Consider the following 15,879-nt stretch of genomic DNA (forward strand, 5'->3'; position numbering starts at 1 on the left):
AATTGTGAGATTTTCTGCCAGGAGAAATGCACATAAATGCTCCTGGCATTTAGAGACTCATCTTTCTAGCCGGCTATTCTCTCCCTGGATGCCCATGACCTTTATCAACAATTGGCCTCAGAGATACAGGACTCAGCGATTTGGCAGTCTGAAAAAAAGGCAACTTTTACCTCCTGGTCAAACCCGAACCATTTCAGGAAAATTGTCCCGGATTTTTTTTTTTAATACCTTGTTTTGGTCGAGTGCTTTTTGTTCGAGAGAAGCGGCACGGAGTAGTGGATAGAGCACGATCCTGGGAGACAGAAGGTCACGGGTTCTAATACCGGCTCTGCTATGTGACCTTGGGCCAGTCATTTCACTTCTCGGTGCCTCCGTTACCTCATCTGGAAAATGGGGATTAAGGCTGCGAGCCCCACGTGGGACGGGGGCCTTGTCCAAACCGATTATCTTGTGTCTACCCCAGCACTTAGTAGAGTGCTTTCATAGTAAGTTCTTAACAAATGTTATTAACAAAAGCAGGTAAAATGGATCTTTGAAGTTCAGTGGTAAATTATTTTGTAAGTGTAATAGAGCTTTAATAGAGTGAGACTATCAAAATCCTTTGCTAAAATTGCAGGCCATGGACAACGATGACTGGTTTTATAGTTCAGCGTGGGGACATTTTAGAGGGCCATTATGTATTCAAACAGAACTGTTCGTTTTGTTTTTTGTTGGGAAAATTAAAGAAAAAGAATGACGTTGCTGGATTGTCAGTTTGAACAGCTTGTCGGTTGAGAAGCAGCGTGGCTTAGTGGAAAGAGCACGGCCTTGGGGGTCAGGGGAGGTGGGTTCTAATCCCTGCTCCACCACTTGTCTGCTGTGTGACCTTGGGCAAGCCACTTAACTTCTCTGTGCCTCAGTTACCTCATCTGTAAAATAGGGATTAAAAATGTGAGCCCCATGTGGGACAACTTGATTACCCTGTATCTATCCCAGCACTTAGAACAGTGCTTGGCAAGTGCTTAATAAATGCCATTATTATCATTATTATTATTATTATTAACTTCAGAATCACTCCTCAGAAAACAGGACCGAACTATTTTGCAACAAGGGACAAAACTGACGAGAGAAATGAGCCCAAGTATAACATAAAGATCCACTGGGCTATTTCAGAGCCTTGGTGTGTTAAGCAGCGTGGCTCAGTGGGCAAGAGCCCGGGCTTTGGAGCTAGAGGTCAGGGGTTCAAATCCCGACTCGTCCGCTTGTCTGCTGGGTGACTTTGGGCAAGTCACTTCACTTCTCTGGGCCTCGGTTCCCTCATCTGTAAAATGGGGATTAAGACTGTGAGCCCCCCTTGGGACAACCTGATCACCTTGTAACCTCCCCAGCGCTTAGAACAGTGCTTTGCACCCAGTAAGCGCTTAATAAATGCCATCATTATTATTATTAATCAATCAATCAATCAATCAATCAATCGTATTTATTGAGCGCTTACTATGTGCAGAGCACTGTACTAAGCGCTTGGGAAGTACAAATTGGCATCACATAGAGACAGTCCCGACCCGATAGTGGGCTCACAGTCTAAAAGGGGGAGACAGAGAACAGAACCAAACATACCAACAAAATAAAATAAGTAGGATAGAAATGTACAAGTAAAATAAATAAATAAATAAATAAACAGAGTAATAAATATGTACAACCATATATATACATATATACAGGTGCTGTGGGGAGGGGAAGGCGGTAAGGCGGGGGGATGGAGAGGGGGACGAGGGGGAGAGGAAAGAAGGGGCTCAATCTGGGAATTATTAAGCGCTTAGTACAGTGCTCTGCACATAGTAAGCGCTCAATAAATACGACTGATGATTGGTAACCAGACCATTCAATCTTGAAGAACATTCAGTTAAAGCTTGGGTGGTTTCCGGCCTTTCAAAGGGTGATTCACGCTAGCTAGGTTTCTCACTGTTTCCTTTCACTCCTCCAAATGAATTTTGTTGTTTCACTGGATGTATTTGGGGTTGGTCACTAGCTATATGGTCAGTTATTTATGGAAAAAACGCGTTTTGGTTACTAACCACCAGAATACTTTCTGAGGATTTGCCCTGCTTTACCGCGCTTTACAACACCTTGCGATGCTTTGCTGGGTTTTACAACAGAGATGGGCACATAAAGGATTAAAACAATAAAACACTACGAGACTCATCTGGCCTTAAATTCAAGATATTTATTACTATTTATTACATATTTATTATTAATATGTAATATGTAATAAATTACATATTTATTACATATTTATTACTCTATTTATTTATTTATTTATCTATTTTACTTGTACATTTCTATCCTACTTATTTTATTTTGTTGGTATCTTTGGTTCTGTTCTCTGTCTCCCCCTTTTAGACTGTGAGCCCACTGTTGGGTAGGGACTGTCTCTATGTGATGCCAATTTGTACTTCCCAAGCGCTTAGTACAGTGCTCTGCACATAGTAAGCGCTCAATAAATACGATTGATTGATTGATTGATTGATCCTCCTTCAGTTTCACTGAATTCCCAAGGAGCTTCCTGAGGCCATGGATAGAGAAAGATTGTTACAAGTTCAAAAATGGCCAACTCCTGGAAGTGAAGCCGAATGATGGTTTCCCTAGGAACAATTAATCGATCAATCGGTTGTATTTACTGAGAGCTTACTTGTGTAAAGCATTGTACTCAATCAATAGTATTTATTGACGCATATTGTGTGGAGAACACAGTATTAAGTACAACAGAATGAACAGATATGATCAGGGTGGCTCAACGGAAAGAGCCCGGGCTTTGGAGTCAGAGGTCATGGGTTCAAATCCCGGCTCTGCCAACTGTCGGCTGTGTGACTTTGGGCAAGTCACTTCACTTCCCTGGGCCTCAGTTACCTCATCTGTAAAATGGGGATTGAGACTGTGAGCCCCCCGCGGGACAACCTGATCACCTTGTAACCTCCCCAGCGCTTAGAACAGTGCTTTGCACATAGTAAGCGCTTAATAAATGCCATTATTATTATTATTATTATTATTATTATTATCTCTGCCCACGAGGAGTTTACCTTCTAGTGGCTGGGACAGATACTAATATAAATTATAGGTAGGAGGAATTAATAGGGATAGGTAATAGGAACTAGAGAAGCAGGGTGCTCTAGTAGATAGAACACAGTTTTGTGAGTCAAAAGAGACACGTGTTTGCTGTTTGACCTTGGACAAGTCATTTTACTTCTTTGGGCCTCGGTTACCTCATCTGTACAATGGGGCTTAATACCAAGAGCCCCAAGTGCGACACAGACCGTGTCCAACCTGATTATACCCAAACGCTTAGTACAGTGCCCTGCGCATAGTAAGCGCTTCACAAATACCGTTAAAAAAGAGGTAGGTAAGGGCTACCTGGCAGCGGGGAATGAGCTCTGAGTGCTTAGGTGTGAGGTGGAAATCGTGGGGACGTGAGAAATGAATTGGGGAAAGCTTCCTTGAGGAGACGCGATCCCAGAAGGGCTTTGAAGAGGGGGAGAGAAGTGCTTAGCACAGTGCCAAGCGCACACGGTAAGCGCTCAATAAATACGGTTGAATGAATGAATGCCCTGCCAGGTATGAAGGGGAAGGACTTTGTTTGGTTTTGTCTCCCCCTTTTAGACTGTGAGCCCACTGTTGGGTAGGGACTGTCTCTATATGTTGCCAATTTGTACTTCCCAAGTGCTTAGTACAAGGATGACATGCAAATTCGTGAAGCGTTCCATATTTTCCCTCTGCCCATCCGCCAAGCTAGCTCTCTTCCTCCCTTCAAGGCCCTGCTGAGAGCTCACCTCCTCCAGGAGGCCTTCCCAGACTGAGCCCCTTCCTTCCTCTCCCCCTCGTCCCCCTCTCCATCCCCCCCATATTACCTCCTTCCCTTCCCCACAGCACCTGTATATATGTTTGTACATATTTTTTACTCTATTTATTTATTTTATTTGTACATTATTCTATTTATTTTATTTTGTTAGTATGTTTGGTTTTGTTCTCTGTCTCCTCCTTTTAGACTGTGAGCCCACTGTTGGGTAGGGACTGTCTCTAGATGTTGCCAATTTGTACTTCCCAAGCGCTTAGTACAGTGCTCTGCACATAGTAAGCGCTCAATAAATACGATTGATGATGATGATGATGCTCTGCACACAGTAAGCGCTCAATAAATACGATTGATGATGACTTCCAGTTAAGAGCTGATGGTGATGATGAAATTCATCTATATGTGCGTGGGGGTGGCTGAAAAAGGGTAAGGACACCCAGTTCTGACCGCATAGTGCATATACACACACTCGTCTTTGTTGAGCTGCTGGCAATATTTCCTCCTGCTTTGACCTTTGCTTCTATCTCGCAATCTTCTTAAAGCTTCCCTTCACAAAAAGCCCCTTTTTGCTTTCCCGGGACCAAGCAGCTTTGATTTCTCTGCGAACATATTTTGAACGCTTTTCGGATTTTTCTTCTCTCTCCATTTCCATTATTTTTGCTCTTCCCACCCTCCCATAACTCTGTGCTTTATAGTGCTTTGCACGCAGTAAGCGCTCAATAATGAATGGAGAGGGACATGGCCTAGTGGATAGATCACGGGCCTGGGGGTCAGAATCCCTGTTCAGCTACTTGTCTTCTGTGTGACCTTGGGTAAGTCATTTCACTCCCCTGTGCCTCAGTTATAATAATAATGATGATGGCATTTATTAAGCGCTTACTATGTGCAAAACACCGTTCTAAGCGCCGGGGAGGTTACAAGGTGATCAGGTTGTCCCATGGCGGGCTCACAGTCCTCATCCCCATTTCACAGATGAGGTACCGGAGGCCCAGAGAAGTTAAGCCACTTGCCCAAAGTCACACAGCTGACAATTGGTGGAGCCGGGATTTGAACCCATGACCTCTGACTCCAAAGCCCGGGCTCTTTCCCACTGAGGCACGCTGCTTCTCTTAAAATGGGAATTAAGACTGTGAGCCCCATGTGGGGCAGGGACTGTGTCCAAACTGATTAGCTTGTATCTACCCCAGAGTTTAGTATAGTGCCTGGCAATCAATCAATCAATCAATCGTATTTATTGAGTGCTTACTGTGTGCAGAGCACTGTACTAAGCGCTTGGGAAGTACAAGTCGGCAACACATAGAGACAGTCCCTACCCAACAGCGGGCTCACAGTCTAGAAGACTGTGAAGAAGTCTTCTAGAAGTCTAGAAGACTGGCACATAGTAAGCACTTAATAAATACTATTCAAAAAAACACCTTCCTTTAAATTCCCTCTTGGTTATATTTACGTAGTGATTCGGTCCTTCTGTGAAATTCAGCTTTTCTCACTAGCCTAGGGGTATTATTGTAAGTGTGTTCAGGAAAAGACTACCACTGTCCTTATATCCAAAAACCCTAATCTGCAGTATGAAAGCGAGGCAAATTTGAATAAACCTTCCCTTTGAAATCATCTCACATTGAACATTTGTTTTGACCAGCTCTGTGTGGTTCTTGGCATTTTCAAATCCACCGCAGCTACAATAAATTGGACTCGTTTTACTGGTTGTGAAATGGCAGAGATCGGGAGCTAATGTACTAAGCTAAAGCGCTTAGTACCGTGCTCTGCACATAGTAAGCGCTCAGTAAATACGATCGAGGATGTTGATGATAATGGAAAAAGCGGTCAAAAAGAAAACACTAGGGCAGCTTTCTTTGAGAAGCAGCACGGCCTAGTGGGAAAAGCCCTGGAAGTCAGAGGATGCGGTTTCTGATCCCGGCTCCACCACGTGACTCTGTGTGACTTTGGGCAAGTCGCTTAACCTCTCTGTGCCTCAGTGACCTCATCTGTAAAATGGGGACGAAGACTGTGAGCCCCACGTGGGGCAGGGACCGTGGCCGACCTGATTACCTTGTAGCTACCCCAGCGCTTCGAGCGGTGCTTGGTACGTAGTAAGCACTTGAGAAATGCCACAATTAATATTTTTATTGTTGACCTCAAAGACGGTAGCAGGTGGCCCAGCACATTTCCATCTAGAAATAAATAATTCTCGGAGAGGTTCTCATGACTATTCTTTGGGCCTTTCCTTAATGGACGGAAGAAGCTTATTTTAGGATAGACTTGCCTCCATCTCACCCAAAATGTGAGAGGATTTTACTTTGATGACTGTTGACTGTTTATAGGAGAAGCAGCGGAAAAAGCCCGGGATTTGGAGTCAGAGGTCATGGGTTCAAATCCCGGCCCCGCCAATTGTCAGCTGTGTGACTTTGGGCAAGTCACTTCACTTCTCTGTGCCTCAGTGACCTCATCTGTAAAATGGGGATTAAGACTGTGAGCCCCCCCGTGGGACAATGTGATCACCTTGTAACCTCCCCAGCGCTTAGAACGGTGCTTTGCACATAGTAAGCGCTTAATAAATGCCATAATTACTATTATTATAGATTATGTTAGGAGAAAATGAATTTTCCAGGTTTCCGGTTCTCGCAACTGTTCTTCTTTTTCTGAAGCCCTGGCAATTTGGGCTAGACCCACTGTTATAGCCAGTCAGGTAATAATAATAATAATAATTGTTAGATTCTTACTATGTGTCAAGAACTGTTCTAAGCACTGGGGTAATAATAATAATAATGGCATTTATTTAGCGCTTACAATGTGCAAAGCACTGTTCTAAGCGCTGGGGAGGTTACAAGGTGATCAGGTTGTCCCACGAGGGGCTCACAGTCTGAATCCCCATTTTACAGATGAGGTCACTGAGGCCCAGAGAAGTCAAGTGACTTGCCCAAAGTCACACAGCTGACAATTGGCGGAGCGGGGATTTGAACCCATGACCTCTGACTCCAAAGCCCAGGCTCTTTCCACTGAGCCACGCTGCTTCTCATAGGTAGATACAAGTTCAACAGCCTGGACACAGTCCCATTCCCAGATGGGGCTCACAATCTTAATCCCCATTTTACAGATTTTACGGATGAGGGAACTGAGGCCCAGAGAAATTAAGTGACTTGCCCAAAGTCACAGGGTGCTCACCTCTGCACAGGGAAAGTTTTAGGAGAATTTCTTTTATAGGAGCATCCCTCTGTATAGATATATCTACATATTTATATTTAGATATATGTACCTCTATATAGATACATAGATATATCTGTATATTTATATTTAGATATATGTAGATTTAGCTTAGCTTTAATTTAGCTTTAATTCTATTTGTTCTGAGGACTTGACACCTGTCCACATGTTTTGTTTTGTTGTCTGTCTCCCCCCTTCTAGACTGTGAGCCCGCTGTTGGGTAGGGACCGTCTCTATATGTTGCCAACTTGTACTTCCCAAGCGCTTAGTACAGTGCTGTGCACACAGTAAGCGCTCAATAAATACAATTGAATGAATGAATGAATGTAGATAGAAAGATAGATACACACACACATATATAGGAATTATAATTAGGGCCCAGTCTTAGAGGGAAAAGCCTCTTTCCTCCCTACCGCAAGTTGATGCTTCTCGGTCCTTTCATGCTTAAATGGTGACCAAAGGACTAAGTAGCAAAACCCTCCAGTCAATCAATCAATCAATCAATTGATAGTATTTATGGAGCAACTACTGAGCACAGATAACTTTATGAGCGCTTGGGAGAGGGCAATATAGTTAGCAGACTTCGACGCACGGGATCTGTGGGTGGCCCAGCTGAGGACGAAGGTCAACTCTCCTTAACAGCCTGACCTGACTGCAAAATCACATCGCCTCGGTCGGTTTAGATCTTGCCTCTCAAATCCACCTGGACTTTGACAGTCAGAGTTCATTTTCCTCCGCCTTAGAGCTTAAATAATAATAATAATCATCATCATCATAATAATAATAATAATAATAGCATTTATTAAGCACTTACTATGTGCAAAGCACCGTTCTAAGCGCTGGGGAGGTTACAAGGTGATCAGGCTGTCCCAGGGGGGGACTCACAGTTTTAATCCCCATTTTACAGATGAGGTAACTGAGGCACAGAGAAGTGAAGTGACTTGCCCAAAGTCACACAGCTGACAACTGGCGGAGTCGGGATTTGAACCTCTGACTCCAAAGCCCGGGCTCTATCCACTGAGCCATGCTCCTTGGCGAAAAGCCCCCAAACGATTGAGGATGTTTGAGTTTTCAGCCGGCAGGCTGGAATTCTAGTTCCCTAAAGTAAATCTCTGTAGGGCAAAGGTACTTTGTTTCATCATCCTTGGAGAAGTATATTATGAGCCATGGGAACTTATCTAGGGCACAGGAAATCAGCAGAGAAAATTTAGACACGCAACGAGGCTTCAGGTGAAAGATCAGTGCCAAACTAAAGGACTACTTTGCTGTCTGTTCTCCAAAAGAAAGAGGAATATTAAAAGCCACTACTTCTGAGAAAAACCGCAATTTCCATTTCCCGAAACTCTTAGTTCTGGGGTAGAGGCAAGCAAGCAAAGTTGCCCTTGGTGAAGTTTTCTTTTCAAAGAAACAAGGCCATTAAAAATACCCGCTTGTCAGCTTGGGGAGGGAAGTTAGTACCATCATCATCATCAATCGTATTTATTGAGCGCTTACTATGTGCAGAGCACTGTACTGAGCGCTTGGGAAGTACAAATTGGCAACATATAGGCAGTCCCTACCCAACAGTGGGCTCACAGTCTAAAAGGGGGAGACAGAGAACAAAACCAAACATACTAAAAAAATAAAATAAATAGAATAGATATGTACAAATAAAATAGAGTAAAAAATATGTACAAACATATATACATATATATATATACATGTATACATATATACATATATATACCATGCACCGACGGGGCACTTCGTGGCTCAGTGGAAAGAGCCCGGGCTTTGGAGTCAGAGGTCATGGGTTCGAATCCCAGCTCTGCCAGTTGTCAGCTGTGTGACTTTGGGCCAGTCACTTAACTTCTCTGGGCCTCAGTTACCTCATCTGTAAAATGGGGTTTAAGACTGTGAGCCCCACATGGGACAGCCTGATCACCCTGTATCCTCCCCAGCACTTAGGACAGTGCTTTGCACATAGTAAGCGCTTAACAAATGCCAATTATTATTATTATTATTACCCACAACCGGTGGCTTGGTGAATAGAGAGGCGTCTGACTTCGGATCAGAAGCTTGAGGGTTCGAATCCCTCCATGGTTAATTTTTAGCGAAGCAGCGTGGCCAACCTGATTATCTTGATTCTACCTCGGTATTTGCACATAGTGAGAGTCTAACAAATACCACAGTTATTATTATCATTATTATTATTTTTAAAGGGACTAGAACCCATGTCTACTCACTGGCAGACCCATGCTCTATCCGTTGGGTGGCCCTACCTCCCATTTCAAATGCTTCTGAGAGTGGAGGCATGTCTACTGTGAAGACATGGGAAGTAGCGTGACTCAGTGGAGAGAGCCCAGGCTTTGGAGTCAGAGGTCATGGGTTCAAATCCCGGCTCCGCCAATTGTCAGCTGTGTGACTTTGGGCAAGTCACTTCACTTCTAGACTGTGAGCCTGCTATTGGGTAGGGACTGTCTCTATATGTTGCCGACTTGTACTTCCCAAGCGCTTAGTACAGTGCTCTGCCACAGTAAGCGCTCAATAAATACGATTGATTGATTTTCTGTGCCTCAGTTACCTCATCTGTAAAATGGGGATTAAAACTTTGAGCCCTCCATGGGACAACCTGATCACCTTGTAACCTCCCCAGCGCTTAGAACAGTGCTTTGCACATAGTAAGCGCTTAACAAATACCATCATCATCATAGAGCCTAAACCTGGGAGTCAGAAAGGCCTGGGTGCTAATCCTGGCTTTGCCACTTGTCTGCCTGGTGACCTTGGCCAAGTCATTTCACTTTTCTGTGCCTCAGTTACTTCATCTGCTTCAATACTTCATCTTACTTACTTCAAATGGGGATTAATCCCTATATGGGACATGGACCGTGTCCAACCTGATTACCTTGTATCTACCCTAGCATTTAGGACAGTGCGTGGCACATAATAAGTGCTTAACAAATACCATAAAAAAAAAAACGGAAAAAGAGGTGGTCCTATTCCTTATCCCCTCCCATTAACAGTCAATCATCGCTCAATCATATCAGTTGGCTCCTTACTGTGTGCAGAGCATTGTCATAATAATAATAATGTTGGTATTCGTTAAGCGCTTACTATGTGCCAAGCACCGTTCTAAGTGCTGGGGTAATAATAATAATAATAATGGCATTTATTAAGCGCTTACTATGTGCAAAGCACTGTTCTAAGCGCTGGGGAGGTTAAATACGATTGATTGATTGATTGATTGATTGATTAATCGGTTCGGCCTGCGGAAATTGGGGATTGGAAAAGGAGGATGGAATGCGCTTTGATTCTCTTTCCGGGGTTATTGTCTCATTAATAAAGATGAGAAGCAGCGTGGCTCACTGGAAAGAGCGTGGGCTTTGGAGTCAGAGTGCATGGGTTCAAATCCCGGCTCTGCCAATTGTCAGCTGTGGGACCTTGGGCAAGTCACTTCACTTCTCTGGGCCTCAGTTCCCTCATCTGTAAAATGGGGATTAAGACTGTGAGCCCCCCGTGGGGCAACCTGATCACCTTGTAAACTCCCCAGTGCTTAGAACAGTGCTTTGCACATAGTATGTGCTTAATAAATGCCATCACTATTATTATTATTATTATTACAAGGTGATCAGGCTGTCCCACGGGGGGCTTACAGTCTTAATCCCCATTTTACAGAGGAGGGAACTGAGGCCCAGGGCAGTTAAGTGACTAGCCCAAATCACACAACTGACATGGGGTGGAGCCAGGATTAGAACCCACGACCTCTGACTCCCAAGCCCGTGCTCTTTCCACTAAGCCACGCTGCTTCTCTGTACTTTTAGACTGTGAACCCACTGTTGGGTAGGGACTGTCTCTATGTGTTGCCAACTTGTACTTCCCAAGCGCTTAGTACAGTGCTCTGCACACAGTAAGCGCTCAATAAATACGATTGATTGATTGATTGATTACTAGGCACTTGGGAGGGGATAATACAGAACAGAACAGAAATATTCCGCGCCCACAACGAGTTTACACTTCTGGAAAGGAGATTTAGGCCAGAACTAGGGGATGGCTCTGGGAGCAAGAGTTTAAGGGCTGAAGAGGCGTTAGCAAGGCGAGTGATACTTTCACAGGCAGGTGTGTTTTTGGCCATCTAATGAAGTTTGGTGGTGGTTGAAAAGCTCCGTTAAACCATCCTTTGCCACGACGCAGCTTTCCTCATTCATTTTCAATCAATCAATCATATTTATTGAGCGCTTACTATGTGCAGAGCACTGTACTGAGCGCTTGGGAAGTACAAATTGCCAACATATAGAGACAGTCCCTACCCAACAGTGGGCTCACAGTCTAAAAGGGGGAGACAGAGAAAAAAAAAAAACCAAACATACTAACAAAATAAAATAAATAGAATAGATGTGTACAAGTAAAATAAATAAATAAATAAATAGAGTGATAAATCTGTACAAACATATATACATCAATCAATCCATCAATCAATCGTATTTATTGAGCGCTTACTATGTGCAGAGCACTGTACTAAGCGCTTGGGAAGTACAAATTGGCAACACCTAGAGACAGTCCCTACCCAACAGTGGGCTCACAGTCTAAAAGGGGGAGACAGAGAAAAAAAAAAACCAAACATACTAACAAAATAAAATAAATAGAATAGATGTGTACAAGTAAAATAAATAAATAAATAAATAGAGTGATAAATCTGTACAAACATATATACATCAATCAATCAATCAATCAATCGTATTTATTGAGCGCTTACTATGTGCAGAGCACTGTACTAAGCGCTTGGGAAGTACAAATTGGCAACACCTAGAGACAGTCCCTACCCAACAGTGGGCTCACAGTCTAAAAGGGGGAGACAGAGAAAAAAAAAAAACCAAACATACTAACAAAATAAAATAAATAGAATAGATGTGTACAAGTAAAATAAATAAATAAATAAATAGAGTGATAAATCTGTACAAACATATATACATCAATCAATCAATCAATCAATCGTATTTATTGAGCGCTTACTATGTGCAGAGCACTGTACTAAGCGCTTGGGAAGTACAAATTGGCAACACCTAGAGACAGTCCCTACCCAACAGTGGGCTCACAGTCTAAAAGGGGGAGACAGAGAACAGAACCAAACATACCAACAAAATAAAATAAATAGGATAGAAATGTACAAGTAAAATAAATAAATAAATAAATAAATAGAGTAATAAATATGTACAACCATATATACATCTATACAGGTGCTGCGGGGAAGGGAAGGAGGTAAGATGGGGGGGACGGAGAGGGGGACGAGGGGGAGAGGAAGGAAGGGGCTCAGTCTGGGAAGTTATCTGTTGCTTCGTGACATCCATTTTAGGGGTGGCTCTTGGCAGCTCTGCAGATGGTAGCTTCAAAGGGGGTCAGATAAATAGCTCTGTCTGTCAAGGTTTTGTGTTGATAGGAAAGACTCTCCTGATAGAGTCTCTAAGGCCTGCTATCTACATGATACATGGATGCCCTTCCTTCCTCCCCCCCTCGTCCCCCTCTCCATCCCCCCCATCTTACCTCCTTCCCTTCCCCACAGCACCTGTATAGATGTATATATGTTTGTACAGATTTATTACTCTATTTATTTATTTTACTTGTACATATCTATTCTATTTATTTTATTTTGTTAGTATGTTTGGTTTTGTTCTCGGTCTCCCCCTTTTAGACTGTGAGCCCACGGTTGGGTAGGGACTGTCTCTATATGTTGCCAACTAGTGCTTCCCAAGCGCTTAGTACAGTGCTCTGCACACAGTAAGTGCTCAATAAATACAATTGATTGATTGATTGATATGTTTGTAAATTTTTATTACTCTATTTACTTATTTATTTATTTATTTATTTATTTATTTATTGTACTTGTCCATATCTATTCTATTTATTTTGTTAGTGTGTTTGGTTTTGTCTTCCCCTTTTAGACTGTGAGCCCACTGTTGGGTGGGGACTGTCTCTATAGGTTGCCAACTTGTACTTCCCAAGCGCTTAGTACAGTGCTCTGCACACAGTAAGCGCTCAATAAATACGATTGATTGATTGATTGATTGATATGCTTGTAAATATTTCTTACTCTATTTATTTATTTATTTATTTATTTATTTTACTTGTACATATCTATTCTATTTATTTTATTTTGTTAGTATGTCTGGTTTTGTCTCCCCCTTTTAGACTGTGAGCCCACTGTTGGGTAGGGACTGTCTCTATATGTTGCCAACTTGGACTTCCCAAGCGCTTAGTCCAGTGCTCTGCACACAGTAAGCGCTCAATAAATACGATTGATTGATTGATTGATATGTTCATAAATATTTATTACTCTATTTATTTATTGTACTTGTACATATCTATTCTATTTATTTTATTTTGTTAGTATGTTTGGTTTTGTCTCCCCCTTTTAGACTGTGAGCCCACTGTTGGGTAGGGACTCTATATGTTGCCAACTTGTACTTCCCAAGCGCTTAGTACAGTGCTCTGCACACAGTAAGCGCTCAATAAATACGATTGATTGATTGATTGATATGTTTGTAAATATTTATTACTCTATTTATTTATTCATTTATTTATTTGACGTACATATCTATTCTATTTATTTTATTTTGTTAGTATGTTTGGTTTTGTCTCCCCCTTTTAGACTGTGAGCCCACTGTTGGGTAGGCACTGTCTCTATATGTTGCCAATTTGTACTTCCCAAGCGCTTAGTGCTCTGCACACAGTAAGCACTCAATAAATATGATTGATTGATTGATTGATTGATATTGTGGATATTATCATCTATTACAGTCCTGTATACCAGAAACTCCCTTTGGGCGGGGAATGGGTCTTCCAACCCTGTTATGCTGTAATAATTTAATAGTAACAATAAATATTATTATTATAACTGGTATTATTATAATTAGGGGAAGCAGCGTGGCTCACTGGAAAGAGCCTGGGCTTTGGAGTCAGAGGTCATGGGTTCAAATCCCGGCTCCTCCACTTGTCAGCTGTGTGACTTTGGGCAAGTCACTTCACTTCTCTGTGCCTCCGTTCTCTCATCTGTAAAATGGGGATTAAGACTGTGAGCCCCACGTGGGACAACCTGATCACTCTGTAAACTCCCCAGTGCTTAGAACAGTGCTTTGCACATAGTAAGTGCTTAATAAATGCCATTACTACTACTCTCCCAAGGGCTTAGTATAGCACTCTACACACAGTAAGCATTCAATAAATACTTTTTTTTCCATGGTATTTGTTAAGTGCTTACTATGCACCAGGCAATGTTTTAAGCACTGGGGTAGATATAATAATAATAATAATAATGACATTTATTAAGTGCTTACTATGTGCAAAGCACTGTTCTAAGCGCTGGGGAGGATACAAGGTGATCAGGTTGTCCCACGTGGGGCTCATAGTCTTAATCCCCATTTTACAGATGAGGGAACTGAGGCCCAGAGGAGTGAAGTGACTAGCCCAAAGTCACACAGCTGACAAGGGGCAGAGCCGGGATTTGAACCCATGACCTCTGGCTCCAAAGCCTGGGCTCTTTCCACTGAGCCACGCTGCTTCTCTTTAGTATGCATTAGGTTGTCGCTATGTGCTACATTGCCTACAATGAGCTTAAGGTCTAGAGGGGGAGACAGATGTTGATAGCAATGAATGAACCACAGATATCAGTTTTCTCACCTTCACTTCCAAAAACAGTCCCGTCCTCCGTCCCCTTGCCCCTTCAAGGAAACCGCAGATCAATCAATCAATCAATCAATTGTATTTATTGAGCGCTTACTATGTGCAGAGCACTGTACTAAGCGCTTGGGAAGAACAAATTGGCAACACATAGAGACAGTCCCTACCCAACAGTGGGCTCACAGTCTAAAAGATATCAGATATCAGTTCTCACCTTCACTTCCAAAAACAATCCCGTCCTCCGTCCCCTTGCCCCTTCAAGGAAAGCTAGAAAAAGAAGTTCATCGGCGTCGAAATCAGGAGATTCACCTACGGTCGGGAACGTTTGCTAAAAATGATCAAAATCCTCTTTTTTTCTGACACCCCAGCGTCGAATTGGTCGATCGGTGGTACTGGAGTGTGGAAGACTGTGCCGAGCACATGATCCGCGCTCTTGGGGAGCTCGCAGCGTGCAGAGCGCTTAGGAGGGGAGTATAGAGTTATTAGACCCGATTGCCATCTAAACAGCTTAAGGTCATTCGGTCATTCAGTCGCATTTATTGAGCGCTTACCATGTGCAGAGCACTGTACTAAGTGCTTGGGAAGTACAATTCAGCAATAAAGAGGGAAAGTCCTTGCCCAGGCAGGGCTCACTGTCTCGAAAGGGAGAGGCAGATATCAAAACGAGTAAAGAGGCATTGATAGAAATCAATAGAATTACAGATGTAGACACATCAAAACACTTCCTCTCCCCCTCCTCCCCCTCTCCATCCCCCACCCCGCCTTACCTCCTTCCCTTCCCTACAGCACCTGTATATATGTATATATGTTTGTACGGATGTATTACTTTATTTATTTATTTATTTTACTTGTACATATTTATTCTATTTATTTTATTCTGTTAATATGTTTGGTTTTGTTCTCTGTCTCCCCCTTCTAGACTGTGAGCCCACTGTTGGGTAGGGACCGTCTCTATATGTTGCCAACTTGGACTTCCCAAGCGCTTAGTACGGTGCTCTGCACAGTAAGCGCTCGATAAATACGATTGAATGAATGAATGAATGAATGAATGAAGAGCTAGCTCTCTTCCTCCCTTCAAGGCCCTACTGAGAGCTCACCTCCTCCAGGAGGCCTTCCCAGACTGAGCCCCTTCCTTCCTCTCCCCCTCATCCCCCCTCCATCCCCCCATCTTACCTCCTTCCCTTCCCCACAGCACCTGTATATAT

The 15,879-nt window shown here is 43.0% G+C and overlaps 1 protein-coding gene across 1 annotated transcript in view; it reads left to right on the plus strand.

Annotated features, from left to right (window-relative positions):
• The window catches only part of DDHD1 (DDHD domain containing 1), a 94,435-nt gene that overhangs the window by 5,778 nt on the left and 72,778 nt on the right, over positions 1 to 15,879 (plus strand). The gene's annotated exons all lie outside the window — the stretch shown is intronic.

This window comes from Tachyglossus aculeatus, chromosome 14, assembly GCF_015852505.1.
Source record: "Tachyglossus aculeatus isolate mTacAcu1 chromosome 14, mTacAcu1.pri, whole genome shotgun sequence".
NCBI lineage: Eukaryota > Metazoa > Chordata > Mammalia > Monotremata > Tachyglossidae > Tachyglossus > Tachyglossus aculeatus.